A 22,183-nucleotide genomic window follows, 5' to 3' on the forward strand; every position below is an offset into this window, starting at 1 on the left:
TCCCCCCACGAATCTGGGAAAGGGAGTCTTTTGCCTGGCAGCAATTTATTTAGTATCTGATATAGCTTAGAAATCTCTCTCCTCTCACTATCGTGTTACAGAAGGTATAGCGAGGTCTCTCATTGCTGCCCTTTTTTTTTTTTTTTTTACATTTGACTGTAGGAACCGGTGTTGCACCTGATAAGTACCAAAATGCGTCAGTTTCTTGGAGCCCATATTTGTCTCTGAATTAGTCAAAATTCCCCTTCGAACATATTCTTTAATGCTATACATCCTCCTTCCCACCTGTTCAAGATTTTCCTTCTAACCCGCCCTGAAAGAAATTGAAGGGTGTGTAAAGGGAAGGGCCTCTCCATACAACCAGTGTATCCCAGACTTTCAGTACCAAAGCAGTGATTGGGGAGATATACAAGGCAAATTTCTTGTCAAGTTTTGGTAGCCAAAGGACCTCGCAACATTAACCACCACTTACGGCACAGTCAATCATGTTCCTACTTTTGTCTGTATCCTTCTTCGCCAGTTAAGCAAGAAACTGAGGTATGCAACATAGTAACAGTTAAGGAGATTAAGTACCATTATAGCTCTCTGTTTAATGCCCAGGATGGTTTGTCGTCAATTGTGCCTTCCTTTTTTTCCCAGTTTAGCCACACAAAATGCATACACGTATGCTGAAGATCCTCTATGCAATCATAATATGAAGAGACAGTGTTTTAAAAAAATACACAATAGGTTAGGAAGCAAGGACCTTGAGGGTTAACTCCCCCGACCAGGAGAGATTTTTGTTTTTCCTATTGTGCCTTCCAGGGGTGCTCAATTTATGTAGATTTGCCTATCTAGTCATTGCTGTGGCTTACCCTAATTCTAGACCCAGGTACTGAATCAGTAAATTGATCTACAGAAGTTACGCTATATTCTGAAGTGCCGTCGTCAACACAGTGGGGGAGGAGATGTTAAATGCCTCAGATCTGTACCAGTTTTCTTAAATCCTGACATTCTTTGGAACTCTTTCCGTTCTTTTATGATGGCTGGGAGTGATTTGGCAGGATCCAAAGAGACCAACACACAATCTCCATGTTTTAACTTTACGATTATTTAGATACAAACCATTTCTTGTCATCCACTGTTTGGGCAACACTTGAGGAATAATCTAGGTCCCCCTGCTCTTCCTTATTTTGCAAGAATGTTATCAATGAACTATGCACGATTCTAGGACGCAAGGTAAACTTGTGAGGTTCCCAACAGTTTCTGTAGAGAGAGCTACTTCTGATCAGTGAAGATCATTGTGAGCTACTAAAATCTAAGCAATTTGTGCACTGTTAACAGACACCCCTTGCTCAGCTTCGCCAAGTCTAATTTCCATAGAGCCAGATATAATGGTTTGTACACAATACTTAGAATAGACGCATTATGACAGGGTTGGCATGGGTGTCAATGAAAGCAAGGTCTATGGAGCTATATGAATGTGTGTGTTTGAATGGGATATATGTGTGTAGGGGGAATGAGGGACTGTCATACGCACTTGTGGCACAGAACACTTGTCACCACATGTGGCACAGCTGCATTTGTAACACAAACATACCATCGTCTTTAAATGAGTAAAATTCAAAGTGCAGAAAAATGTTCCACAACAAGGAACATTTTTCTGCACTTTAAATTTCTCCCACTCTAAAAATAGCTATGTTTTTCAGTTATTATAGACGTGGTGTCTGCCTACCACTGGGAGTAAGATGCCCATCTCATGTATAAATACAACACTATGAAATGGGAGAAAATTAAAATAAAGAGCCAACTCAATCATCAAGTTAACTCTTCATTATAACCGTATCTCACTTAAAAGCATTCAGTAACATTTTTTTCTCAACACTCCAATATTGAGTTAACACCAACTTTTATTTAATAGTTAAATACACCAGTCCTTCAGTTCTTCACATCTGTGCTCCAATCTCAGTTATAAAGTGGAGTGGAGGACTGATCTTTTATCAGGTCCTGCTGTCTGCAGCTGAAGAGGCATGACTAAAATAAACAAAAAAGATTCCTCAACTTTAAAAAGAAAATGGAACACAAAGATAAAATAAACTTTGTTGACACAGCCTTATTTAAAAATGAACTCATGGCTGCAAAATACTCTGTAGATGTCGGCGAGTTGGAAACTCAAGGTTGTTTGGAAACACCTAGTGTGTGTACACCCATCTTAAAAAAACTAATCTCTACTGGGGTCATTACTAGACTGAATTACAGCTATGGATGACTAGAAAATAGTTTGTGCACGTTACCTTTGTACATTTTGTACATGATGTGACATACATATTCCCTGGCACGTTTTTATGCCTTTCCAAAATGTCGGCTATTGGCAAAAAAACTGAACAGATGAACAATAACTAGACTGATTTAAAACGGATGTACATAGGTGAGCTTTCTGGTCACTGTAGGAAAGTACCCGCCTTTTGACATGGTCACCTCCACGTTTTGCCTGGTAACTGATGCAATTGTGACAAAGTGCACTAGGTTCCTGCTAACCAGGTCCCCAGTGCCATATCTCTTTCCCTAAAACTGTGCAATTGCTCCCCATTCAGCAATTCATTTGCCCCTCCACCCATAAGTCCCTAGTAAGGGGAACCCCTGGTACTTGGAGCTTAGGCACCAAAGAGGGTACCCCAAAGGATGCAGCATGTATTGTGCCACCCCCTCAGGGACCTCTCAACTAGCACATGCAGACCGCCATTGCAAGCTGTGTGCCTTGATGCAGCTTAAGTGAAAACATTGTCTACTAACACTACAAGCAATATATGTAAGTCACCGCTACAGCAGACCTTACAGCCTTAAGGCAGGGTGCATTCTATTACATGTGAGGGCATATCTGCAAGAGCAGATATACCCTGCTATGTCTTTGGCAATTCTTAGACAGTGAGTGAACAGGAAAGCCATTTTAGGTATATCTGGTGGACACTGGTCACCACACGTTCCTCAGCTATAGGATGGCTTCACTGAAAATAGGAATGTTTAGTATCAAACATCTTGAATTAATAAACCCTCACTGATGCTAGTGATGGATTTATTAATACATGCACACAAAGGGCAGCTTAGAGATGCCCCCTGAAAACCCACCAACTACCAGTGTGCGGCCTCACTAGTTTTAGCCAGCCTGCACCTCCTACATACCTCTGATCCCCACAGTTGAGAGCCTTTGTTCGCAGCCGGTTATTAACAAAGCCTGCTCTAGGAGTGGTGTTTACACACCCCACTCAACAGGATGTCCTGCAAATCTGCATTCCAAGGCAGGGGGCTTCAAAGAAGCCAACTGCCCTTGTTATGCAGATCTGGCTTTACTAAAAGGAAAAATGCTCCATACCCCCCCCAACCCCCACAGTGCCAGTATGGTCCCCCAGCCCTCCAGAGACAAAGCCCACCTTGGACTTGCCCACTGTGGACTTACCAACGTCGTCTGCAACCTCAGCCCCCAGCCGCCCTCAACCGTGAATGTTCCGGTGGAGAAAAAACAATGCCTCAAGACACCTCTGCATCCGTTGCCCCTGGCCCGTGGAGAAGAGGACCTAAGGTGTTCCCATGTCCCTGAGCATCTCAAGATTTCAACCCACTTATTGGATTGCCTCGACTGGACTCCCGGTTCAAACCTGCAGCCTCTCTTCAACTGGACCAATCCCCATAGGCTAACACTGGGCACCCAACGCCATATTACACCTCTGAACCCAGCCGCCCCAGTGCCACCTGGTGTGACCTGTTGGTGTGGCCTTGACCCTTGCCCAATACTCACCTCAAGTTCAGGAGATTGGTCCCGTACGTCACTGTGCTATACTTGCATGCAGTACTTGGTTTTACTCCATATGATAACATTGCAGCCTCTGAAAAATGCACCAAGTGTCGACTTTTGAAACCTGTAAAAAAAAATTCTTGCAAAACACTTACTCATCGTACTGATTCTGGTGCCTAAACATATATAAAGATACTTGTTGATTTTGTAAATAAATTGGTGTGGAGCTCCTTATTGAGTTGTGTCTGGTTTATTGACTGGGTGTGTATTTGCAGATATCGAACACTCCTCTCTAATAAGCCTGAGGCTGCTCGACCACACTACCTCCTAAAAGAGCACCCTGAGATTGCTAGATCAAGCCCCTGTTCACTGGTAAAAGAACCCCTGGACACACTGCCCGATATATCATATTGATATATCATATAAAAAGCCAGCTTCTTATAATCACCCTGTGCTCTTGGCACGCACAATAACATTCAAAGACACATATTACATTGTGGACTTATAGATTTTATTGCTGTATCTGGCTACAGACTGCTACCTGTTCTTTTGTACTGAGGAAGCCCCTGTTTAAGGTGTCCTGTGGCTCAAAAAGTTGACTGTTTTTACTTGGTCACACATGAACTGCAGACAACATACCCCCAAATTGATATATGTAGGAGTTTTACAAGTATTTGTCAATGTGACAACTGTACATATATTCTCTGTGCACATATCACTTTTTCACTGTTCACGTGCACCGGAAGCAACTATTACCAAACTTGAATGTTTGTTTATCTAATACTATCTTGTCTGTAAAAAATGCTTGTTCAACAGTAATACATGTAACTTATTTATTGAGATGAAGAGTATCTATGAGGAGTATCTTTAGCACTTAATGGGGCTCCCTGTATCTGACAGCATCAGAAAGAACACATTTTATTTTGAAATTCATATCTCTACACCATTCTTGTACATAATGGTCGGCACCACTGTACCAGGTGATAGCTACCCTATGTTTGGCAGTTAGGAGGGCTATTATCGTAAATCCGCCTTAACCTCATCCGTGCTGAGGACAGAACAGTTCTGTCCTCACAGCTACCCACTGAGGATGCGCTGGCGCTCCTCTGTGGGCGGCCCATTTAACCCCCTCCTACAAGGATATCAGAGGAAGCGCTTCAGCAGGGACCCCGACGTGTCTACCCCTCGCGATCCAATGACATCAGCGCACGTTGTGGGGTTGGGCAGAAAGCCACTAGCACCAGGGATTTGTTGGGGGACGGCCCATTGGGCAAGGGTAGCTCTCAGTGTGGGAACAAATATTTTAAATTACTGGTGCCCATCCCCCCCCCCCCCCCATCCGCCCCCCTTTCCCTCCAGGCAGATCGGCTGTACTTTGAGGATCCTCTGTCCCCAAGGGGGCCAGAAAACCACTAGCACCAGGGATTTGCTTGTACATTTGTTTGGGAGAAACCCCTTGGGCAAGGGTCGCTCCCAATGAGAGGATATTATTTTAAATGACTTTTGGCTGTTTTCTGCCCCCACCCCGAGGGATCAGATCGGCATAGTTTGAGGCCCATCTGCCCCAAGTGGGGCAAAAAAAAAACTAACTATCCGAGAACGTTTCTTTTTGTGAACTGGAGGTCAACTGACGGTCTGCGTCCACTGCCGTTTGGCTTGCTGTGTGTGTTCTGGCATTTGGTGTGCAGATTTGCGCTAGTGGTTTGTTTGGACTGGTGCTTGCCTGGCGGTGTGTGTAGACTAGCATTTGGGTAATGACACAGTGCTTTATAAAGTTACTGTTTTATTTCTTATCATTTGCATTTGTGATTTGAATGTTTTATTTCTCTTTTATTTAGCTTATGATTTCCTTTGCTTGTGGCACTTGTAGATCTGCAGTTTGTGTAGTTGAATGTGTGTTGGGTAAGAAAAACTTTTTTGTAGTGTTTACTCTAAATGAGTATCATTTCCCTGCATTAATGTGTTTTTGTAAATGGTGTAATAATAGCGGCATACTTCGCTTCTGTTTTATTGTGTGTGAAATTCTCTTTCAATATGTGAACAATGTGTACTGTGTTGTCTTATGTGTTATTTTACTTTTTAGTGGAACATCATTGGTGCTTGCTGTGTATGTGCAGAGTATGTGCTGGTGAGTCTAGCTGTCTCTGACAAGCGAGTGGGACTGTTTTTTAGTATACAAGTTTTTGTGATAAAGCCACACATTGTTTATTACTTATTTTACACTGTGTTCGTTATTGTTGACTTATTTGACAAGTTACTTTTATTAGTAAGGATTATGGTTAGTTGCAGAATTACCGCTCAGCAGGTTGTTGGTATGCTTTCTGAATCTTCCTCCGACCATGATTATGAGACTGACTCTGCAAATGAGGCAGAGGAGGAAGTGGATTCTGGCAGAGAATGTTCTGCTGGAGAGGAATCATCTGATGATGAAGCCACCCTTGGTGCGGAAGAAATGCCTCTTTTGGAAGAGGACACCAATTTGTCGAATTGCAATAAAAGGCATCATCGTTGCAGCCTGGGGGTTAAAGGCTTACCACTGGAAAAGCTGAGCTCTGGGTAGCACCAAACACAGTTCAGCTGGCAATTTCTGCCCTTAGTGGTGTCACAGGGTGTAGAGTGAACACTGAACATTTTTTGCATATAAACTTGTAGAAAGTTGGCTCTGTATATACTATTTCAAAGTAAGAAATAGTTTGCACAGAGTCCAAGGGTTCCCCTTAGAGGTAAGATAGTGGCAAAAGTAGATAATTCTAATGCTCTATTTTGTGGAAGTGTGGTCGAGCAGTAGGCTTATCAGAGGGTAGTGTTAAGCATTTGTTGTACACACACACACAGGCAATAAATGAGGAACACACACTCAAAGACTTACTCCAGGCCAATAGGTTTTTATATTGAAAATGAAAATGTCACTTACCCAGTGTACATCTGTTCGTGGCATCAGTCGCAGTAGATTCGCATGTTCTGCAATAGCTCGCCATCTGGTGTTGGGCCGGAGTGTTACAAGTTGTTTTTCTTCGAAGAAGTCTTTCGAGTCACGGGACCGAGTGACTCCTCCTTTTGTCTCCATTGCGCATGGGCGTCGACTCCATCTTCGATTGTTTTTCCCCGCAGAGGGTGAGGTAGGAGTTGAATTGTAGTAATAGTGCCCATGCAATGGAGTGACTAAGTATGCACCTATTTAAGGTTGAGATGATACATATATAAATAATTGAAGGTAACTTCCAAACTGCTACAGGCTCCCGGGGAGGCGGGTGGGCACATGCGAATCTACTGCGACTGATGCCACGAACAGATGTACACTGGGTAAGTGACATTTTCAGTTTGATGGCATCTGTCGCTGTAGATACGCATGTTCTGCATAGACTAGTAAGCAGTTATTTCCCCAAAAGCGGTGGATCAGCCTGTAGGAGTGGAAGTAGTCTGAAATAATGTCCTTAATACGGCTTGACCTACTGTGGCTTGTTGTGCGGATAACACGTCTACACAGTAGTGCTTGGTGAATGTGTGAGGCGTAGACCATGTGGCTGCCTTACATATTTCTTGCATTGGGATGTTTCCTAGAAAGGCCATGGTAGCACCTTTCTTTCTGGTTGAGTGTGCCCTTGGTGTAATGGGCAGCTGTCGTTTAGCTTTAAGGTAGCAGATTTGGATGCATTTAACTATCCATCTGGCTATACCTTGTTTTGAAATTGGGTTTCCTGCATGAGGTATTTGAAATGCAATAAAGAGTTGTTTAGTCTTTCTGATGTTTTTTGTTCTGTCAATGTAATACATCAATGCTCTTTTGACATCTAATGTATGTAGTGCCCTTTCAGCTACGGTATCTGGCTGTGGAAAGAACACTGGAAGTTCCACTGTTTGATTTAGATGGAACGGTGAAATAACCTTTGGCAAAAATTTAGGATTGGTCCTTAGGACGACTTTATTTTTGTGTAGTTGTATAAAAGGTTCCTGTATTGTAAACGCCTGAATCTCGCTTACTCTTCTTAGGGAAGTAATGGCGATGAGAAATGCCACCTTCCAGGTTAGGAACTGTATGTCGCAGGAGTGCATGGGTTCAAAAGGTGGACCCATAAGTCTAGTTAGGACAACATTTAGGTTCCATGAAGGAACAGGTAGTGTTCTTGGTGGTATAATTCTCCTAAGGCCCTCCATGAATGCTTTAATGACTGGTATCTTATATAGGGAACTTGAATAGGTAGTCTGCAGGTATGCAGATATTGCTGCAAGGTGAATTTTAATGGAAGAGAAAGCTAGGTTAGATTTTTGTAAGTGAAGCAAGTAACCCACTACATGTTCTGGAGTTGTGTGTAATGGTTGTATTTGATTAATATGGCAGTAGCAAACAAACCTCTTCCATTTACTTGCATAGCAGTGCCTGGTGGATGGCCTTCTGGCTTGTTTTATGACTTCCATACATTCTTGGGTAAGTTGTAAGTGCCCGAATTCTAGGATTTCAGGAGCCAGATTGCTAGATTCAGCGATGCTGGATCTGGGTGTCTGATCTTTTGGTTGTGCTGTGTCAACAGATCTGGCCTGTTGGGCAATTTGATGCAGGGTACCACTGATAGGTCTAGCAGCGTTGTGTACCAGGGTTGCCTTGCCCAAGTTGGTGCTATCAATATGAGTGAGTTTGCTTTGACTGAGTTTGTTTACCAGGTAAGGAAGGAGAGGGAGAGGAGGAAAAGCGTAAGCAAATATCCCTGACCAGTTCATCCATAGGGCATTGCCTTGGGATTGTTCGTGTGGGTATCTGGATGCGAAGTTTTGGCATTTTGCGTTCTCCCTTGTCGCAAACAAGTCTATCTGAGGTGTTCCCCAGAGTTTGAAATAAGTGTTCAGAATTTGGGGGTGAATTTCCCATTCGTGGACCTGTTGGTGATCTCGAGAGAGATTGTCTGCGAGTTGATTTTGGATCCCTGGTATAAACTGTGCAATTAGGCGAATTTGGTTGTGAATTGCCCAATGCCAAATTTTTTGTGCTAGCAGGCTTAACTGCGTGGAGTGCGTCCCCCCCTGCTTGTTTAGATAATACATTGTTGTCATGTTGTCTGTTTTGACGAGAATGTATTTGTGAACTATTATTGGTTGGAAAGCTTTTAGTGCTTGAAAAACTGCTAGAAGTTCTAGGTGATTGATATGCAGTTTTGTTTGATGTACGTTCCATTGTCCTTGTATGCTGTGTTGATCGAGGTGTGCTCCCCACCCTGTCATGGAAGCATCTGTTGTTATTACGTATTGTGGCACTGGGTCTTGGAAAGGCCGCCCCTTGTTTAAATTTATGTTGTTCCACCACAGAAGCGAGAGGTAAGTTTGGCGGTCTATTAACACCAGATCTAGAAGGTGACCCTGTGCTTGAGACCACTGTGATGCTAGGCATTGTTGTAAGGGCCTCATGTGCAGTTTTGCGTTTGGGACAATGGCTATGCATGATGACATCATGCCTAGGAGTTGTAATACCATCTTTGCCTGTATCTTTTGTGTTGGATACATGCGTTGTATGATGGTGTTGAAATTTAGAATTCTTTGTGGACTTGGAGTGGCTACTCCCTTTGATGTGTCTATTATGGCTCCTAGGTATTGTTGTACCTTGCGCGGCAGAATGTTGGATTTTGTAAAGTTGACGGTGAACCCGAGTTTGAAGAGGGTTTGTATGATCTGATTTGTGTGATTTGAGCACTGTATGAACGAATGGGCCTTGATTAGCCAGTCGTCCAAATATGGGAACACATGTATTTGCTGCCTTCTTATGTGTGCAGCGACTACCGCTAGACATTTGGTAAAGACTCTTGGTGCGGTTGTTAATCCGAAAGGCAGTACCTTGAATTGGTAATGTATTCCTTTGAATACAAACCTTAGGTATTTCCTGTGCGATGGGTGTATTGGTATATGGAAATAAGCATCCTTGAGGTCTAAAGTTGCCATGTAGTCGTGTAGTTTTAGCAATGGCAATACTTCTTGTAGTGTGACCATGTGGAAGTGGTCTGATTTGATGAAAGTGTTCACTACTCTGAGGTCTAGGATTGGTCTCAGTGTTTTGTCCTTCTTTGGTATCAGAAAGTACAGTGAGTAAACTCCTGTGTTTATTTGTGTGTTTGGCACTAATTCGATTGCATTCTTTTGCAATAGTGCCTGCACTTCTATCTCCAGGAGATTGGAATGGTGTGTTGTTAAATTTTGTGCTTTTGGTGGTATGTTTGGAGGGAATTGTAGAAATTCTATGCAATAACCATGTTGGATAATTGCTAGAACCCAAGTGTCTGTAGTGATTTCCTCCCATGCTTTGTAATAATGACCTATTCTTCCCCCCACTGGTGTTGTGTGGAGGGGGTGAGTGACCTGTGAGTCACTGTTTAGTAGTAGGGGCTTTGGGGCTTTGAAATCTTCCTCTATTTCTAGGGAATTGCCCTCCTCTATATTGTCCCCGAAAACCTCCTGTATACTGTCCCTGGTAACTGGACGGTGTGGCTTGTGAGGTGCTGGCTTGTGTGCTTTGACCCCGAAACCCCCTCGAAAGGGCGTTTTACGGAATGTGCTGTAATTCCCTCTGCTCTGCGGGGAGTAGAGTGCGCCCATGGCTTTGGCAGTGTCCGTATCTTTTTTGAGTTTCTCAATCGCTGTGTCCACTTCTGGACCGAACAGTTCTTTTTCATTAAAAGGCATATTGAGAACTGCTTGTTGAATCTCTGGTTTAAATCCAGACGTTCGGAGCCATGCATGCCTTCTGATAGTTACAGATGTATTAATTGTCCGTGCAGCTGTATCTGCTGCGTCCATGGAGGAGCGTATCTGGTTGTTGGAGATGGTCTGTCCCTCCTCAACCACTTGTTTTGCCCTATTTTGTAAGTCCTTGGGCAGATGTTCAATGAGATGTTGCATCTCGTCCCAGTGGGCTCTGTCATAGCGCGCAAGTAGTGCCTGGGAGTTCGCGATGCGCCACTGGTTTGCAGCTTGTGCTGCGACTCTTTTACCAGCTGCATCGAACTTGCGGCTTTCTTTATCTGGGGGTGGTGCATCTCCAGATGTGTGAGAGTTGGCCCTTTTCCTAGCTGCTCCTACAACGACAGAGTCTGGTGGCAGCTGTGTAGTGATGAAAGCCGGGTCTGTAGGAGGCGCCTTATACTTTTTTTCCACCCTTGGTGTGATTGCCCTACTTTTGACCGGCTCCTTAAAGATGTCTTTTGCGTGCCGGAGCATACCAGGGAGCATAGGCAGGCTTTGGTATGAGCTGTGGGTGGAGGAGAGTGTGTTGAATAAGAAATCATCCTCGACCTGTTCTGAGTGGAGGCTTACGTTGTGAAATTGTGCTGCTCTAGCCACCACTTGAGAATACGCGGTGCTGTCTTCTGGTGGAGATGGCTTTGTAGGGTATGCCTCCGGACTGTTATCTGACACTGGGGCGTCGTATAGGTCCCATGCGTCCTGATCTTGGTCACCCTGGCTCATGGTGGTGTGAGCTGGGGAGTGTGATGGAGTTTGTGCTGGTGAGACGTTAATCACGGGCGGAGGAGAGGGTGGTGGGGTAACTCTTTTCACCACTTTTGGTTGTGGTGTCTGTTCCGTCTGGAACTCCAACCTTCTCTTTCTCCTAATGGGGGGAAGGGTGCTTATTTTTCCTGTCCCCTGCTGTATGAAGATACGCTTTTGCGTATGGTCCACATCAGTTGCTTGTAGCTCTTCCTCAAACCTATGCTTCTGCATTTGGGAGGTTAGCGAGTGCTCTTCTGTATAAGAGCCTGAAACTGGGTCGCTTGCAGTTTGTTTCGGCATCGAAACCCTGTCTGCGTGTTTTTTCGGCTCCGAGGTGACTTTTTTCTTTTTCGGGGCCGAAACCTCTCGGCGTCGATCTGTTTCGGTGCCGCTGTCTCGGTGTCGAGCCGTGTCCACACCGGCATCTCGGTGTCGAGGCTTGTCTCCAGCACTTTCTCGGTCCCGAGAAGGCTGCGTGCCGGTGTCTCGACCGGAGTCGGACGATCTCGGCACTGTTTGGGCCTTTTTCGGTGCCGACGGTCGGTCACCGAATTTATGGGTCGAGCCATGGCCTGGTGGCAGTGGCGTCCCCTGGGCCTTGTAAATGTTCTTCTGAGTGGATTTTGACGTTTTACTCACGGTTTGTGTATCGTCGAATCCTTCGGAGTCTGAGTCTTGGATCGAGAAGGTACCTTCCTCTTCCTGTTCCTCGAACTCTCGTTGGGCTGTCGGTGCGGACGCCATCTGAAGTCTTCTGGCTCGACGGTCTCGGAGTGTTTTTCGGGACCGGAACGCATGACAGGCCTCGCAGGTGTCTTCGCTGTGCTCAGGTGACAGGCACACGTTGCAGACCAAGTGTTGGTCTGTGTAGGGGTATTTATTGTGGCATTTGGGGCAGAAACGGAACGGGGCCCGTTCCATCGGCGTTCTTCAGCACGCGGTCGGGCCGACCAGGCCCCGACGGAGGATCGAAAAACTACCCCGAAGGGCACCGGAGCTCTTCGATCTTCGATGCGGTGTGGAATCTAAGTACGCCGATCCCGAACGCAACAATACCGACGAAAATCTTCCGAAATTAGCTAATTTTCCGTTCCGAAACTCGGAGCGACAGGAACACGTCCGAACCCGATGGCGGAAAAAAAACAATCGAAGATGGAGTCGACGCCCATGCGCAATGGAGACAAAAGGAGGAGTCACTCGGTCCCGTGACTCGAAAGACTTCTTCGAAGAAAAACAACTTGTAACACTCCGGCCCAACACCAGATGGCGAGCTATTGCAGAACATGCGTATCTACAGCGACAGATGCCATCGAACATATATTTTCTTAGTTTATTTTAAGAACCACAGGTTCAAGATTCACAGTTAATACTTTAAATGTAAAGTACTTCATTTAGATACTTTAGGAACTTTGAATAAAAGCAATATCACATACAGTCTTTGTAAAAATGGCAATAAGCTATTTTCAAAGTGGACACAGTGCAAAAATCAACAGTTCCTGGGGGAGGTAAGTAAAGGTTAGATTAGGAGGTAAGTAAAACACTTACAATTCTCAGTCCTGGGGCATAGGCAGCCCACCGTTGTGGGTTCAAGGCAACCCCAAAGTTACCACACCAGCAGCTCAGGGCCGGTCAGGTGCAGAAGTCAAAGAGGTACCCAAAACACATAGGCGCCTATGGAGAACAGGGGTGCTCCGGTTCCAGTCTGCCAGCAGGTAAGTACCTGCGTCCTCAGGGGGCAGACTAGGGGGGTTTTGTAGAGCACTGGGGGGGGGGGGGGGGGGACCACAAGTAGGCACACAAAACACACCCTCAGCGGCACAGGGGCGGCCGGGTGCAGTGTGCAATGCAGGCGTCTGGTTTCAGGTAGGAAACAATGTAGGGACCCGGGGGTCACTCTAGCGGTGCAGGCAGTCACGGGGGGCTTCTCGGGACAGCCACCACCCTGGCAAGGCAGAGGGTCGTCTGGGGGTCACTCCTGGGGTGAAGTTCGGTTCCTTCAGGTCCTGGGGGTTGCGGGTGCAGTGTTGGTTCCAGGCATCGGGTCCCTTGTTACAGGCAGTTGCGGTCAGGGGGAGCTTCTGGATTCTCTCTACAGGTGTCGCTATGGGGGCTGTCTCTGGTTACTCACGGGCTCGCAGTTGCCGGGGAGTCCTCCCTGAGGTGTTGGTGTTCTGCAGGTCGAGCCGGGGGCGTCGGTGCAGAGTGTAGAGTCTCACGCTTCCGGCGGGAAATGTGAAGTCTTTGGAAGTTGCTTCTTTGTTGCAAAGAAGTAGCTGGTTTTAAACAGGGCCGCTGTTCACTGTAGTTTCTTGGTCCTGTAGTCCAGGGCAGTCCTCTGAGGCTTCAGAGGTCGCTGGTCCCTGTCGGATGCGTAGCTGGAGCAGGTTTTTGAAGTTGGATGCAGGCCGGTAGGGCTGGGCCCGAAGCAGTTGTCGTCTTCCACCTTCTCTGCAGGCTTGTAGGTCAGCAGTCCTTCTTTCTTCAGGTTGCAGGAATCTGATTTCCTGGGTTCTGGGGTGCCCCTAAATACTGAATTTAGGAGGGTGTTTAGGTCTGGGAGGGCAGTAGCCAATGGCTACTGTCCTTGAGGGCGGCTACACCCTCTTTGTGCCTCCTTCCTGAGGGGAGGGGGGGCGCATCCCTATTCCTATTGGGGGAATCCTCCAAAACCAAGATGGAGGATTTCTAAAGGCAGGGGTCACCTCAGCTCAGGGCACCTTAGGGGCTGTCCTGACTGGTGGGTGACTCATCCTTGTATTTCTCATTATCTCCCCTGGACTTGCCGCCAAAAGTGGGGGCTGTGTCCAGGGGGCGGGCATCTCCACTAGCTGGAGTGCCCTGGGGCATTGTAACACAAAGCCTGAGCCTTTGAGGCTCACTGCTAGGTGTTACAGTTCCTGCAGGGGGGAGGTGTTAAGCATCTCCACCAAGTGCAGGCTTTTGTTTCTGGCCTCAGAGAGCACAAAGGCTCTCACCCCAGGTGGTACCTATGCAGTATTTTATGTGCATGGCACCCTGAGGGGGATGCCATGTCGACTTTGCCTTTTTCTCCCCACCAACACACACAATCTGCAAAGGCAGTGTGCATGTGTTAGGTGAGGGGTCCTTAAGGGTGGCACACAACACATGCTGCAGCCCTTAGAGACCTTCCCTGGTCACAGGGCCCTTGGTACCACTGGTACCTTTTACAAGGGACTTATCTGTGTGCCAATTAAGGAAACAATGGTAAATTTTAGGTGAACGAACACTGGTGCTGGGGCCTGGTTAGCAGGGTCCCAGCACACTTCTCAGTCAAGTAAGCATCAGTATCAGGCAAAACGTGGGGGGTAACTGCAACAGGGAGCCATTTCCTTACACAAGCACCCCCCCCCAGGCCCACAGGCCAGGAGACTCACCCAAAGCTGGGAGAGTCTTCCTAGTCTGTCAGGCGAGGAAGAGTAGGGGAAGTAGTCTGGTTTGTTCCCGGGCCTACTCTGCCTTACATCCTCCTGTTCAGGTAATTCCGTCTGGGGAACTGACCCACTTCCACAGGACCTAGTCTGAATTGCCTCTTGTCCGTGCTTTTAATGTCTTCACCCATTCTCTCTATTTTGGGGTTAGAGGTATCCACCTCTGCTAATCTTATTTTAGCTAGGGTCACCCCAGCTTACCCAAAGAGGTTACCCAGAGCTGGAGTAACCCCACCATGACCAACAGGGCCAGGAGGCCTAACTTGCTATTTGGCATGGGGTCAGACCACCATGCCAAGGATAGTGCAGCCATAAAGGCTAATACCCAACAGAGGCCACTGACAGCTGTCAGTGCCCAGAACCACACCTTTAGCTCTTCACCTGCAAGGGAAGGAGTTAAGTTACAGGCTTCTTTGGGTTCAGGGTGCTTGTCTGCTGTGTAAGAGTGGGGGGTTACTACATCTTGTAGTAAGAACCCTTCATCCACTCTTTCTTCTGTTAACTGAGGAGCCACCAACTCAGATTTAACAGTTGCCTGACTAGCCAGGAATTCTTGTGGGTCAGGTTGGACCTTACCAGAGCCACTTTTGGAGCTCTCCCCTACTGGAGCAGAATCTCCTTGGCTTGCTGGAACCTTGGCTGAAGGTTGCCCACCCTTCCTACTCTGTTTTCTTTTCTTTTTCTTCTGGGGCCTACTTGCAGTAACTGCAGGGGAAGCACCTCCAGAATCCTTGGGAGAAGACTGGCACTGGACCAGTTCCTCTCTTGGGCTCTGACTAACCTCTGGGTAGTCATTTCCAAGGAGACAATCAAGGGGGAAGTCTGTACTGACTACCACCCTTCTCCAACTAAACGTCCCACCCACCTATATGGGCACAAAAGCCACAGGCCTTTCAGTGACCCTGTATGGGCTAACTCTTACTCTGGCAGTCTCACCTGGGATGTACTGGTTTGAGAACCTTAGGCAAGGGTCGTTCCCCTGTAGGGCAAATTTATTTTAGGCCATTTCTGCCCATCAGCCTATTTTAATTAGGCCGATCTGCACCCAAGGGGGGCAGAAACCACTGGGCACAGGGGATTTTTTTTTTGTTGTTTTACAGATGGTGAGCGACCCCTTAGGCGAGGGTCGCTCCCCTGGAGGGGCAACATTTATTTAGGCCATTTCTGCTGCCTTTGGGGGCAGATTGGACGATTTTAGGTCAATCTGCCCCCAAAGGGTGCAGAAACCACTAGGCACCAGGGATCTCTTTTTTTTGCGCCAATGTCACACATGGGTAGCTCCTGGGGGGGGGGGGCGGGGGGTCAAATTTATTTTAGGCCATTTTAGGCTGAAAGCACAAACAATCATAAAAATAGGGTATGTCCCAGTAAAATGCCAAAATTGTGTTGAAAAATTGGGTTTTCTGATTCAAGTCTGCCTGTTCCTGAAAGCTTGGAAGCTGGTGATTTTAGCACTGCAAACCCTTTGTTGGTGCCATTTTCAGGGGAAAAAACCACAAGCCTTTTTCTGCAGCCCCTTTTTCCCCCTTTTTTTTTTTAAAACAAAATTTTCACTGTATTTTGGCTAATTTCTTGGCCTCCTTCAGGGGAACCCACAAAGTCTGGGCACCTGTAGAATCCCTAGGATGTTGGAAAAAAAGGACTCAAATTTGGTGTGGGTAGCTTATGTGGACAAAAAGGTATGAGGGCCTAAGCAAGAACTATTCCAAATAGGCAACAAAAAGGCCTGGCACAGGAGGGGGAGAAGGCCTGGCAGCGAAGGGGTTAAGAATCTAAAAACTACTTCTAGAACTTAAATCAATACTTTTACAAGCTTTTAAACTCTAAAAAACAATGCTAACGGACTTACACAAGGCCCCAGCAGGACTTTAAAAAATTTAGAAAATAGTTCAAATTGCAAAAATCAGTTTCTAATGACAATTTTCGGAATGTAGTCGTGTGATCAGGTATTGGCTGAGTAGTCCAGCAAATGCAAAGCCCTAGACCCCACCGCTGATCCACCAATGTAGGAAGTTGGCTCTGTATATACTATTTCAAAGCAAGATATAGTTTGCACAGAGTCCAAGGGTTCCCCTTAGAGGTAAGATAGTGGCAAAAGTAGATAATTCTAATGCTCTATTTTGTGGTAGTGTGGTCGAGCAGTAGGCTTATCAGAGGGCAGTGTTAAGCATTTGTTGTACACACACAGGCAATAAATGAGGAACTCACACTCAAAGACTTACTCCAGGCCAATAGGTTTTTATATAGAAAAATATCTTTTCTTAGTTTATTTTAAGAACCATAGGTTCAAAATTTACAGTTAATGCTTTAAATGTAAGGTACTTCACTTAGATACTGTATGAACTTTGAATAAAAGCAATATCACATACAGTCTTTGTAAAAATGGCAATAAGCTATTTTCAAAGTGGACACAGCGCAAAAATCAACAGTTCCTGGGGGAGGTAAGTAAAGGTTAGATTAGGAGGTAAGTAAAACACTTACAAGTCTCAGTCCTGGGGCATAGGCAGCCCACCGTTGGGGGTTCAAGGCAACCCCAAAGTTACCACACCAGCAGCTCAGGGCCGGTCAGGTGCAGAGGTCAAAGAGGTGCCCAAAACACATAGGTGCCTATGGAGAACAGGGGTGCTCCGGTTCCAGTCTGCCAGCAGGTAAGTACTTGCGTCCTCGGGGGGCAGACCAGGGTTTTTTTGTAGAGCACTGGGGGGGGGGGGGGACACAAGTAGGCACACAAAACACACCTTCAGCGGCACAGTGTAGGAGGCTGGACTGGCTTGTAGTGAGTACCAAGGGGTACTTGCACCTTGCACCAGGCCCAGTTATCCCTTATTAGTGTATAGGGTGTCTAGCAGCTTAGGCTGATAGATAATGGTAGCTTAGCAAAGCAGCTCAGGCTGAACTAGGAGACGTGTGAAGCTACTACAGTACCACTTAGTGTCATATGCACAATATCATAAGAAAACACAATACACAGTTATACTAAAAATAAAGGTACTTTATTTTTATGACAATATGCCAAAGTATCTTAGAGTGTACCCTCAGTGAGAGGATAGGAAATATACACAAGATATATATACACAATAGCAAAAATATGCAGTATAGTCTTAGAAAACAGTGCAAACAATGTATAGTTACAATAGGATGCAATGGGGAAACATAGGGAGAGGGGCAACACAAACCATATACTCCAGAAGTGGAATGCGAACCACGAATGGACCCCAAACCTATGTGACCTTGTAGAGGGTCGCTGGGACTATTAGAAAATAGTGAGAGTTAGCAAAATAACCCTCCCCAAGACCCTGAAAAGTGAGTGCAAAGTGCACTAAAGTTCCCCTAAGGACAAAATAGTCGTGTTAGAGGGAAAATGCAAGGAAAACACAAATCAGCAATGCAACAACGATGGATTCCTGACTGAGGGTACCTGTGGAACAAGGGGACCAAGTCCAAAAGTCACAAGCAGCTCGGAGATGGGCAGATGCCCAAGAAATGCCAGCGGTTGGTGCAAAGAAGCTCTTACTAGGCTGAAGAACTGTGAATACTGCAGGAACGACAAGGGCTAGAGACTTCCCCTTTGGAGGATGGATCCCCCACGCCTTGGAGAGTCGTGCAGAAGTGTTTTCCCGCCGGATGGACGCCAACAAGCCTTGCTACACGCAAATCGTGCGTTTGGCGTTTTTGGACGCTGCTGGGGCCCAGGAGGGACCAGGAGGTCGCAAATTGGACCTGCAGAGAGAGGGGACGTCGAGCAAGACAAAGAGCCCTCACTGAAGCAGGTAGCACCCGGAGAAGTGCCAGAAACAGGCACTACGAGGATGCGTGAAACGGTGCTCGCCGAAGTTGCACAAAGGAGTCCCACGTCGCCGGAGACCAACTTAGAAAGTCGTGCAATGCAGGTTAGAGTGCCGTGGACCCAGGCTTGGCTGTGCACGAAGGATTTCCGCCGGAAGTGCACAGGGGCCGGAGTAGCTTGCAAAGTCGCGGTTCCCAGCAATGCAGCCCAGCGAGGTGAGGCAAGGACTTACCTCCACCAAACTTGGGCTGAAGAGTCACTGGACTGTGGGGGTCACTTGGACGGTGTCGCTGGATTCGAGGGACCTCGCTCGTCGTGCTGAGAGGAGACCCAAGGGACCGGTAATGCAGCTTTTTGGTGCCTGCGGTTGCAGGGGGAAGATTCCGTCGACCCACGGGAGATTTCTTCGGAGCTTCTGGTGCAGAGCGGAGGCAGACTACCCCCACAGCATGCACAAGCAGGAAAACAGTCGAGAAGGCGGCAGGATCAGCGTTACAGAGTTGCAGTAGTCGTCTTTGCTACTATGTTGCAGGTTTGCAGGCTTCCAGCGCGGTCAGCGGTCGATTCCTTATCAGAAGGTGAAGAGGGAGATGCAGAGGAACTCGGCTGAGCTCATGCCTTCGTCATCTAAAGTTTCCCCAGAGACAGAGACCCTAAATAGCCAGAAAAGAGGGTTTGGCTACCTAGGAGAGAGGAAAGGCTACTAACACCTGAAGGAGCCTATCACAAGGAGTCTCTGACGTCACCTGGTGGCACTGGCCACTCAGAGCAGTCCAGTGTGCCAGCAGCAGCTCTGTTTCCAAGATGGCAGAGGTCTGGAGCACACTGGAGGAGCTCTGGACACCTCCCAGGGGAGGTGCAGGTCAGGGGAGTGGTCACTCCCCTTTCCTTTGTCCAGTTTCGCGCCAGAGCAGGGGCTAAGGGGTCCCTGAACCGGTGTAGACTGGCTTATGCAGAATTGGGCACATCTGTGCCCAACAAAGCATTTCCAGAGGCTGGGGGAGGCTACTCCTCCCCTGCCTTCACACCATTTTCCAAAGGGAGAGGGTGTCACACCCTCTCTCAGAGGAAGTTCTTTGTTCTGCCATCCTGGGCCAGGCCTGGCTGGACCCCAGGAGGGCAGCTGCCTGTCTGAGGGGTTGGCAGCAGCAGCAGCTGCAGTTAAACCCCAGGAAGGGCAGTCTGGCAGTACCAGGGTCTGTGCTACAGACCACTGGGATCATGGAATTGTACCAACAATGCCAGGATGGCATAGAGGGGGCAATTCCATGATCATAGACATGTTACATGGCCATATTCGGAGTTACCATGGTGAAGCTACATATAGGTAGTGACCTATATGTAGTGCACGCGTGTAATGGTGTCCCCGCACTCACAAAGTTCAGTGAATTGGCTCTGAACAATGTGGGGGCACCTTGGCTAGTGCCAGGGTGCCCTCACACTAAGTAACTTTGCACCTAACCTTTACCAGGTAAAGGTTAGACATATAGGTGACTTATAAGTTACTTAAGTGCAGTGTAAAATGGCTGTGAAATAACGTGGACGTTATTTCACTCAGGCTGCGGTGGCAGGCCTGTGTAAGAATTGTCAGAGCTCCCTATGGGTGGCAAAAGAAATGCTGCAGCCCATAGGGATCTCCTGGAACCCCAATACCCTGGGTACCTCAGTACCATATACTAGGGAATTATAAGGGTGTTCCAGTAAGCCAATGTAAATTGGTAAAAATGGTCACTAGCCTGTCAGTGACAATTTGGAAAGAAATGAGAGAGCATAACCACTGAGGTTCTGATTAGCAGAGCCTCAGTGAGACAGTTAGTCACTACACAGGTAACACATTCAGGCACACTTATGAGCACTGGGGCCCTGGGTTACCAGGGTCCCAGTGACACATACAACTAAAACAACATATATACAGTGAAAAATGGGGGTAACATGCCAGGCAAGATGGTACTTTCCTACACACAGGGGCGGCCGGGTGCAGTGTGCAAAGCAGGCGTCGGGTTTCAGGTAGGAAACAATGGAGGGACCCGGGGGTCACTCTAGCGGTGCAGGCAGGCACGGGGGGCTTCTCGGGACAGCCACCACCTGGGCAAGGCACAGGGTCGCCTGGGGGTCACTCCTGCGGTGAAGTTCGGTTCCTTCAGGTCCTGGGGGCTGCGGGTGCAGTGTTGGTTCCAGGCATCGGGTCCTTTGTTATAGGCAGTCAGGGGAAGCCTCTGGATTCTCTCTGCAGGCGTCGCTGTGGGGGTCGTCTCTGGTTACTCACGAGCTCGCAGTTGCCGGGGAGTCCTCCCTGAGGTGTTGGTTTTCTGCAGGTCGAGCCGGGGGCGTCTGGTGCAGAGTGTAGAGTCTCACGCTTCCGGCGGGAAACGTGAAGTCTTTGGAAGTTGCTTCTTTCTTGTAAAGAAGTAGCTGGTTTTGAACAGGGCAGCTGTTCACTGGAGTTTCTTGGTCCTGTAGTCCAGGGCAGTCCTCTGAGGCTTCTGAGGTCGCTGGCCCCTGTAGGATGCGTCGCTGGAGCAGGTTTTCGAAGTTGGAGACAGGCCGGTAGGGCTGGGGCCAAAGCAGTTGTCGTCTTCCACCTTCTCTGCAGGCTTGTAGGTCAGCAGTCCTCCTCCTTTCTTCAGGTTGCAGGAATCTGATTTCCTGGGTTCTGGGGTGCCCCTAAATACTGAAATTATGGGTGTGTTTAGGTCTGGGAGGGCAGTAGCCAATGGCAGCTATCCTTGAGGGTGGCTACACCCTCTTTGTGCATCCTTCCTGAGGGGAGGGGGGCACATCCCTATTCCTATTGGGGGAATCCTCCAAAACCAAGATGGAGGATTTCTAAAGGCAGGGGTCACCTCAGCTGAGGGCACCTTAGGGGCTGTCCTGACTGTTTGGTGACTCATCCTTGTTTTTCTCATTATCTCCCTTGGACTTGCCGCCAAAAGTCGGGGCTGTGTCCAGGGGGCGGGCATCTCCACTAGCTGGAGTGCCCTGGGGCATTGTAACACGAAGCCTGAACCTTTGAGGCTCACTGCTAGGTGTTACAGTTCCTGCAGGGGGGAGGTGTTAAGCATCTCCACCCAGTGCAGGCTTTTGTTTCTCGCCTCAGACAGCACAAAGGCTCTCACCCCGGGGGGCCAGATACTCGTCTCAGCAGCAGGCTGGCACAGACCAGTCAGTCCTGCACTGAAGGATTGGGTAAAATACAGGGGGCATCTTAGAGATGCCCTCTGTGTGCAGTTTTTAATAAATCCAACACTGGCATCAGTGTGGGTTTATTATTCTGAGACGTTTGATACCAAACTTCCCAGTATTCAGTGTAGCCATTATGGAGCTGTGGAGTTCGTTTTTGACAAACTCCCAGACCATATACTTAACGTGGCCACACTGTACTTACAATGTCTAAGAATAGATTTAGACACTGTATGGGCATAGTGCTCATGCAGCTATGCCCTCACCTGCGTATAGTCCACCCTGCCTGCTAGAGGGGTGACTTACCTATGTCACAGGCAGTATTGTGTGTGCATGGTACCCTGATGGGGATGCCATGTCGACTTTGCCTTTTTCTCCCCACCAACACACACAATCTGCAATGGCAGTGTGCATGTGTTAGGTGAGGGGTTCTTAAGGGTGGCACAACACATGCTGCAGCCCTTAGATACCTTCCCTGGTCACAGGGCCCTTGGTACCACTGGTACCTTTTACAAGGGACTTATCTGT

General features: G+C 47.5%; 1 protein-coding gene across 2 annotated transcripts in view; it reads right to left on the minus strand.

Annotated features, from left to right (window-relative positions):
* The window catches only part of LOC138261646 (uncharacterized), a 502,166-nt gene that overhangs the window by 78,782 nt on the left and 401,201 nt on the right, over positions 1-22,183 (minus strand). The window lies entirely within an intron of this gene.

This window comes from Pleurodeles waltl, chromosome 10 (genome assembly GCF_031143425.1).
Source record: "Pleurodeles waltl isolate 20211129_DDA chromosome 10, aPleWal1.hap1.20221129, whole genome shotgun sequence".
NCBI classification, from domain to species: domain Eukaryota; kingdom Metazoa; phylum Chordata; class Amphibia; order Caudata; family Salamandridae; genus Pleurodeles; species Pleurodeles waltl.